Here is a 9,435-nt window from a genome sequence, read left to right as displayed (position 1 = left end):
TTGTTTTGTTTTTGGCCACCATAGCATTTTTAAAAGGTTTTAATTGGTTGTGGAAAACCAAGGCCGAGTGCCTGTAAGACAATAGTAATGACTATTCCCTTTGACAGGGTATATGCTTATCCTAACCATCATGCACCAACAGAAGGGGGAGCAAAGCACTTCCAACTACATTGTCTTTAATGAGAATAGTAGCAAACTACCCCACACTCATCTACTCAAGATATTTATTAAGCATCTACTATGTGTCAAGCACAGTGCTTATCGAAAGAGATGCAAAGATGGATAAGACCACAGGATATTTGAGCAGGAAGGAACTTAAGAGATCACCTTCATCTATTTCCTGATAGAGAAGTCAAGGCTCAGAGCTGTCAAAAGCCTTACCCATGGTCAAATACCAAATTATGTCAATGCTAGAACGGAAAGCCAGTGCCCTTAACATACTCTAATATTGTTATATGTGGCTCATTTATTTGCACTTATTCTAGTCTTGTCTTTAAAAAGCACAGTGGGAAAAAAAGGCAAGCTGATATTATAAAGAAAATGTAAAAAGTAAAAGTAAAATGGTGGGGGCAATTTTTTAATAAATAGTACTTTGTGTGACCTCAGTTCCTTGTAAAATGTCTTGTGGAGATTACTATTCTACTGCTAAAAAAGATATTCTATGTACATAGAGACTTGAGTATTTATTTCTTTCAAATTATAACTTTTTTAAAGGACAGGTGAAATTTTACAAACATCAAGGAACTCAATATCGAGGAGGAATTTGGATTCTTTATGGCCCCTTCTCACCACTTGGAAATAGAATACTGCTTCCAGTCCGAGGATCCCTGGTTCGAGACACTTAGGGCCTCTGCCATGTGTCAAGTCCTTGATTCCTGAGCTCTCTCTTGAGTTACAGAAAATGAAGGAGTTTGTGGAGGTGGCAGCCACTTAAGGATCTAGGAGGTAAGGCTTCAGATTGTTGTGGTAGAGCCCAGTCTACTAATTGGGTATTTGTGTTACACAGGATAAAGAATTAATGTTAGTTTTCCTTATTCCTTTAACCATAACCTTTTCTTGCAGCCAGTCCACTTTGCTCCTGTCCTTCAGAGATATCTTATAAATCCTCACCTCCACCCCCAATCTTGTTTCCCTGCTTCCTTTATTTCGGCCTCACTGGGTATTCATAGTTTCCTAAAGCCACCATGCACATTCATACCTTTCAGCCATTATGCATACTTACCCTTGCTAGTGTTCTGTGTTTGGTGTGGTGTCCCCGACCCTCTACCTACAGGGAGACTTGATCTTTCCTCGCTTTGTGCTTCCACAATGCAAGCTTCCTTCCAGATTACTTATAACACAGCATTCTGGAGTCTGCTGGTCTGTAACTATGCTGGTCTATAACTATAGACGAGAGTAGGAGCTTCTTGAAGCCAGGGACTATTTTATCAATTTTTGAATCTTCAGTACTGGCATATATAAAGTCTCATTTTTAAATAAATAAGAATATGATTAGCAAGAAATGAAAATATAGTCTAGAGGTTGTTCATAGGAATTTCCAGTTGACTTGTTTTCCAGTTGACTTCTTTTCTGAAAACATTTCTGATTTCTAGGGGTCAATCCTTAAATTTAAGAGATATTTCTTACCCCAAATCATTGTCAATTTTCACAATTTCACTAATTTCCCATCATCAGAGCAAAAAGAGGAATTTACAGTTTTATTATCTAGCATCTGCCTCTCACTGGATTTTTTTTTTGTTATGGCCTTTAATTTTTATTCAACAATATTACTCAAGTAGTAGTAGGCAGAACATTGGAGAATATAAAACTAGCTTGAGAGAATGTTCAATTATGTTTTCATCTTGATTTTATTTCACATATGAATGTCTTCCAATATTGCTACTGGTCTCTGATTTAGGATTTCTGATGGAATTCTAATGCATTCACTTTTAAACAATATTGGTATATAGAATCACACAGTTTAAGACTTGGTGGGATATTTGAGTTTATCTAGTTTACAATCTTTACTTTGAAAGGAAACTGAGATGGAATGAAGTTAAGATTTGAACAAAGTTATCTAGATAGTGAAATAACTAAATATAGAATCTGAACTTTCCAAATCACTATCCAGTTTCCTCCCTTTGGTTTTAGACTTCTCTAGCTATTCTTTAATCAATGACATTTATTTTTAAGAGTAGTTGTAGGTCCACAGCAAAACTGGGCAGAAAGTACAGAAGTTCCTATATATTCACTTACCCCACACATGCATAACCTTCTCAGTATCAACATCCATACCACAGTGGTACATTTATACAATCAGTGAACCTACATTGACGTGTCATTATCATAAGTACATAGTTTATATTAAGGTTCACACTTGGTGTTGTACATTCTATGGGTTTTGACAAATGAATGGCATGTATCCACTACTGTAGTGTTACACAGATTAGTTTAACTGGCCTGAAAACCTCTGTGCTCTGCCTATTCATCTTCCCTAACCACTGGCAACCACTCATCTTTTCACTGTCTCAGTAGGTTTATCTGTTCTGTAATATCATATGGTTGGAATCATAGAGTATGTAGCTTTTCAGATCAGCTTCTTTCATTAGCAATATGCAATAATTATTATTTTGCATTATTTGATTAAGTTTTCTCCATGTCTTTGCATGGCTTGTTAGCTCATTCCTTTTTAGTGTGAGATAATATTTCATTGTCTAGATGTACCACAGTTTACCCATTCACTTAATGAGGGACATTTTAGTTTTGACAGTTATGAATAAAGCTGCCATAAATATCCATGTGTAGGTTTTTGTATGGGCATATGTTTTAAATTTACTTGGGAAAATACAAAGGAGTGCAATCACTGGATTGTATGGTAAGAGTATTTTTAATTTTCTTAGCAATTGCCAAGCTATCTTCCAAAATGGCTATACCATTTATACATTCCCGCCAACAATGCATGAGAGTTCCTGTTGCTCCACATCCTCATCGCATTTGGTGATGCCATTCACTTAATGAGGGACATTTTAGTTTTGACAGTTATGAATAAAGCTGCCATAAATATCCATGTGTAGGTTTTTGTATGGGCATATGTTTTTAATTTACTTGGGAAAATACAAAGGAGTGCAATCACTGGATTGTATGGTAAGAGTATTTTTAATTTTCTTAGCAATTGCCAAGCTATCTTCCAAAATGGCTATACCATTTATACATTCCCGCCAACAATGCATGAGAGTTCCTGTTGCTCCACATCCTCATCGCATTTGGTGATGTCAACGTTCTGGATTTGGGCCATTCTAATCAATACGTAGTGGTATATCATTGTTGCTTTAACTTGCAATTCCCTGATGACGTATGATGCTGAATAGCTTTTCATAAGTTTATTTCCCATCTGAGTATCTTCTTGGGTGAGGTGTCTGTTCAGGTGTCTGTTCAGGCCTATCATTTAACTGGTTTGTTCATTTTCTTCTTTGTAAGTTTTAGTTGTTCTTTGAATATTTTGGATAGTATGCCTTTAACACATGTGTCATTTGCAAATGTTTTCACCTGGTGGCTTGTCTTCTTATTCTCTTGACATTGTCTTTCTTGGAAGTTTTTAATTTTAGCGAAGTCCAGCTTACCATTTATTTCTTTCAAGGATTGTGCCATTGGTGTTGTATCTAAAAAGTCATTGTCACACCCAAGGTCATCTAGATTTTCATCTATGTTATCTTTTAGGAGTTTCATAGTTTTGTTTTTAAATTTAGGCCTATGTTTTATTTTGAGTTAATTTTTATAAGGTTGTAAGGTCTGTGTCTAGATTCATTATTTTTTACAAGTGGATATCCAATTGTTCTATCACAATTTGTTGAAAATTCTATCTTTGATCCATTGGTTTTCCTTTGCTGTTGGTCAAGTGTATTTATATGGGCCTATTTCTGGATCATTTTTTTTCTGTTTCATTGATTGGTTTGACTGCATTTATGTAGGTCTATTTCTGGATCATTTTTTTCTGTTTCATTTATTGGTTTACCTATTCTTTCACCAGTAACACCCTGCCTTGATTCCTACAGCTTTACAAAAGGTCTTGAAGCCATGTAGTGTCAAAGCCATCTTTGTTCTCTTTCAATATTAAGTTGGCTATTCTGGGTTTTTTGCCTCTTCATATAAACTTTGGAACCAGTTTGTCAATATCCACAAAATAACTAGCTACAATTTCAATTAGTATTGTGTTGAATCCATAGATCATACTGGGAAGAACCAACATATAGAAAATATTGAGACTTCCTTTTCATGAACTGAACATCTCCCATTTATTTAGTTCTTTGATATCTTTCATCAGTTTTGTGATTTTCTTAATGTAGATCTTGTATTTTGTTATATTTATACCTAAGTACTTTGGGGGATTGCTAATGTAAACAGTAATGTGTTTTAAATTTCAACTTCTACTTGTTCATTGCTGCTATATAGAAAAGTAATTGACTTTTGTACATTATCTTTGTACCCTGCAACCTTTCTATAACTACTTATTAGTTCCAGGAGTTCTTTTGTCCATTCTTTTAAATTTTCTGCATAGATGATTATGTCATCTGCAAACAAAAATAGTTTTCTTTCTTCGTTCCTAACCTTCATACCTATTTCCTTTCTTATTTTATTGCACTAGCTAGAATTTCCAGTATGATGTTGAAAAGCAGGGGAGAGGTAATATCCTTTTCTTGTTTCTGATCTTAGAGAGAAGTTTCTTGTCAATGTTATTTATTAAGTTAAGGAAGGTTGCCTTCTTCCTACTTTACTGAGTTTTTATTATAAATGGGTGTCAGGTTTTGTCAAATACTTTTTCTGTATCTGTTGATATGATTGTGTGATTTCTTTCTTCTTCAGGATGTTCTGTGATGAATTATGTTAATTGATTTTCAAATGTGGAACCAGCCTTGCATATCTGGAATAAATCCCACTTGGTCATGGTGTATAATTCTTCTTATAAATATTTGGATTCAATTTTCTAATATTTTGTTAAGGGTTTTGCATCTGTGTTCTAGACAGATACTGGTATGCAGTTTTCTTTTCTTGTAATGTCTTTGTCTGGTTTTGGTATTAAGGAAACACTGGGCTCACAGAATGAGTTAGAAAGTATGCTCTCTGCTTCCATCCTCTAAAAAATATTGTAGAGAATTAGTATAATTTCTTTCTTAAGTGTTTGGTAACATTTACCAGTAAACCCATCTGGGCCTGGTGCTTTATATTTTAAAATGTTATTAATTATTGATTTAATATATGTAACAGTAGGTCTAATCAGATTGTCTTTTTTTCTTGTGTGAATTTTGGCAGATTGTGTCTTTCAAGGAATGCTATGGTTTAGATTTTTGTCCCCTCTTACTGTTGTATTGAAATTTGATCCCCAGGATTGGAGGTAGGACCTCATGGGAGGTGTTTGGGTCATGGAGTTAGGTCCTTCATAAATAGATTAATGCCTTCCTTCAGGAGTGAGTGAGTTCTCCCTCTATTATTTCCTGTGAGAGGTGGTTGTTAAAAAGAGCCTGGCAACTCTCCCCTCTCTCTTGCTTCCTCCTTCAACTGTGTTTTTTTCATATGATCAATCTTGAACTTTCCAGCCATCAGAATCATGAGCCAAATAAATTCTTTTTTTTTTTTTTTTAACGAATTACCAGTCCCTGGTATTCTGCTATAGCAACACAAAATAGACTGAGACAAAGGAATTAGTTCATTTTACATAGGTTATCAAATTTGTGGATATGAAATTATTCATAATATCCCTTTATTATCCTATTAATATCTATGAGATATAAGGTAATGTCCCCTCTTTAATTTCTTTTGTATTTTATTATTATTTTTAATTTTTTATTTTATTTAAAGTTCCAGGATACATGTGAAGAACGTGCAGGTTTGTTACATAGGTAAGTTTTTTATTATTATTATTTTTTTAGAGACAGGGTCTCACTCTGCTGCCAAGGCTGGAGTTCAATGGCATGATCATAGTTTACTGAAACCTGGAACTCCTGGGATCAAGTGATCCTCCTGTCTCATTCTCCCAAGTAGCTGGGACTACAGGCATGTGCCAACATGCCCAGCTTAATTTCTAACATGATTAATTTCTATCTTCTTTATTCTTAGTTAGCTTAGCTAGAAATTTATTAATTTTATTGATCTTTTCAAAGAATGAGTTTTGGGCTTTGTTAACTTTCTCTGTTGATTTATTGTTTTCAATTTCATTGATTTCTGCTCTAGGTTTTATTTCTTTTCTTCTGCTTACTTTGGATTTAATTTGTTCTTTATTTCATTTCCTAAGATGGAAGGTTAAATTATTATTAATGTCAGATTTTTCTTATTTTCTGATATATACATTTAATGTAATTTTCCTCTGAATGCTCCCACAAGTTTTGCTAAGTTGTATTTTCTTTTTACTTCAAAATGATTTTTTAATTTCTCATGCAATTTCTTCTTTGATCCATGTTATTTGATGGCCGGGTGTGGTGCCTCAAGCCTGTGCTCCCAGCACTTTGGGAGACTGAGGAGGGTGGATCACGAGGTCAGGAGATTGAGACCATCCTGGCTAACACGGTGAAACCCCATCTCTACTAAAAATATAAAAATTAGCGGGGTGTGGTGGTAGGCGCCTGTAGTCCCAGCTACTCGGGAGGCTGAGGCAGGAGAATGGTGTGAACCCGGGAGGTGGAGCTTGTAGTGAGCAGAGATAACACCACTGCACTCGACCTGGGCAAAAGAGTGAGACTCCATCTCAAAAAAAAAGAAAAGAAAGGAAAAGAAAGAATAAAAGAAAGTCTTGCTTCATCTCCAAGTATTTTGGGATTTTTTTCAACTTTCTGTTATTGACTTGTAATTTAATTCCACTGTGGACTGAAAGCAGAGATTGTATGATTTTTACTGTTTTATATATGTTAAGATGGGTTTTACGGCTCCAGAATGTGGTCTGTCTCAGTGAAGGTCCCATATGAGCTTGAGAAAATATATAATTTGATGGTTTTAGATGGAAGTAGTCTATAGCTTTCCTTTATATCCAGTGTTTCGGTGGTGGTATTATGTTTAGCTATGTCCTTACTGATTTTCTGCCTGCTGGTTCTGTCCATTTCTGATAGAGGAGTGTAGAAGTATCCACCTATAGTAATGAATTCTTCTATTTCTCTTTATAGTTCTGTCATTTTTTGCCTCATGGAGTTTGACACTCTGTTTTTGTTAGGTACACACACATTAAAGATTGTTATGTCTTCCTGGAATATTTTATCCCTATGTAATGCTCCTCTTTTTCCTGCGTGATTACTTTTCTTGTTCTAAAGTTGGATCTGTCTGAAATTAATAAGCTGTTCTTACTTTCTTTTGATTAGTGTTAGCGTGGTATATCTCTTTCCATTCCTTTACTTTTAATATATATGTCTTCATAGCTAAAGTGGGTTTCTTGTAGGCGTCATATAGTTGAGTTTTGTTTTGGATTCACTCTGACAATCTCTGTCTTTTGATTACTGTATTAGACACTGATATTTGAAATGATTATTGATATAGTTGAATTATCATCTACCATCTTTATTACTGTTTTCTATTTAGTGCCCTTGTTCTTCACTCCTTTTTTTGGTCTTCTAAACTTTTTCTGCCTTTTGTAATTTTAGTTGAGTATTCCATATGATCCCATTTTCTTTCTTTTCTTAGTATATCAATTATACTTCTTTTTTTGTGGTTGCCCTAGAGTTTGCCCTATCCATTTACAACTAATCCAGGTCGACTTTCGAATAACACTATATCACTTCATAGGTAGTGTAAGTATCTTATAATAACAAAATATTCCTAATTCTTGCTGGGCACGGTGGCTCACGCCTGTAATCCCAGCACTTTGGGAGGCCAAGGCAGGCGGATCACAAGGTCAGGAGATCGAGACCATCCTGGCTAACACGGTGAAACCCCGTCTCTACTAAAAATACAAAAAATTAGCCAGGCGTGGTGGCAGGCACCTGTAGTCCCAGCTACTCAGGAGGCTGAGGCAGGAGAATGGCATGAACCCAGGAGGCGGAGCTTGCAGTGAGCGGAGATTGCACCACTGCACTCCAATCTGGGCGACAGAGTGAGACTCCGTCTCAAAAAAGAAAAAAAAAATTCGTAATTCTTGCTTTCCATCTCTTGTATCATTGCTGTCATTCTTCTCACTTATACATAAGCGTACATAGGAATATATATATGTTATAATATAATGTAAGCATACATTGGAATATATATTATATAATGTAAGCATACATTATTGAGTAGACTGGTGATATTATATTGAATAAACTGTTATCTGTTAGGTCAATTAAGAATTAGAGGCTGAGGGGAGTGGGTCACCTGAGGTCAGGAGTTTGAGACCAGCCTGACCAATATGGAGAAACTCCATCTCTACTAAAAATACAAGATTAGCAGGGCATGGTGGTACATGCCTGTAATCCCAGCTACTTGGGAGGTTGAGGCAGGAGAATTGCTTGAACCCGGGAGGCAGAGGTTGCAGTGAGCTGAGATCGCACCATTACACTCCAACCTGAGCAACAAGAGCAAAACTCCATCTCAAAAAAAAAAAGAATTAGAAAAACAAGTTTTCATTTTACCTTCACTTAATTATTTTCTGATGCCCTTCCTTTATTGAGATCCGTGTTTCTGACTTACATAATTTCCCTTCTTTCTGAAGAATTCCTTTTAACATTTCCTGCAAGGCAGGTCTACTGGCAACAAATTCCCTAAATTTTTGTTTATCTGAGAAAATCCTTATTTTTACTTTACTATTGAAGAATAATTTTGCAGGATGTAGAATTCTTAGTTGGTGAGTGTTTTCTTTCAACACTTTCAATTACAATTAGGTTTTCCTATCCTTGCACTTGTTCACAGAGAGGTTTCTGCTTGTGAGTTTCTGCTCTGATAAGTTGTGATTCTCTATATCCACCTGCCTGTCTCTCCAATTTGGGGGACAGCTTTTTGCCCTGTGCACTTACTTTTCTGACAGATCTAAGATTCATTGACTTTTCAAGTTGTTTAGCTTTTTTATGTGTTAGTATCGAGTGGTTTATTCCAATCTCTTTACATGTTAGACTAGAAACCAGTAGTCTCTCATTGCATTTTCAGAGTAATAACTTTATTTACTTTATTTAACCTTAATTACAATGGATTAAACATGTGCAAATAGAAGAATACATGGAGTCTCTTATTTATCCTATGAGAAAGAGTGGTCATAATACTTCTCTTATTGTTACTGGGATCTGATTTTCTTTGCCATTTGGGCTACTAAGAACTTGTAAAGTGACAGAATTAAATATTGCTTCACTGAACTAGCTGGTTCAGTGAAGAACGTCAGGTTGTATAATCTATTTGTACTATGCACAAAATCAGGCAATAATGAGGATACAATTTAGAACACAGCAAACCTCAGACCAAAGTTATTAAGATGAAGAGAGGCTATTCATACTTTCCTCCCCACCACCATTCCTT

The 9,435-nt window shown here is 35.5% G+C and overlaps 1 long non-coding RNA gene across 1 annotated transcript in view; it reads left to right on the top strand.

Moving 5' to 3' along the window:
• Positions 1 to 709: 709 nt before the first annotated feature.
• LOC140712430 (uncharacterized) overlaps positions 710 to 9,435 on the top strand; it is a 29,645-nt gene continuing 20,919 nt past the window's right edge. Inside the window, exon 1 of the long non-coding RNA XR_012094067.1 lies at positions 710 to 945. This is a non-coding gene — a long non-coding RNA (uncharacterized lncRNA). The remainder of the gene's footprint in view (positions 946 to 9,435) is intronic.

Source organism: Chlorocebus sabaeus, chromosome 9 (assembly GCF_047675955.1).
Source record: "Chlorocebus sabaeus isolate Y175 chromosome 9, mChlSab1.0.hap1, whole genome shotgun sequence".
NCBI classification, from domain to species: Eukaryota; Metazoa; Chordata; class Mammalia; order Primates; family Cercopithecidae; genus Chlorocebus; species Chlorocebus sabaeus.
Note: the sequence above shows the minus strand (reverse complement) of the source record. Positions and strands in the feature narration are given on the sequence as shown.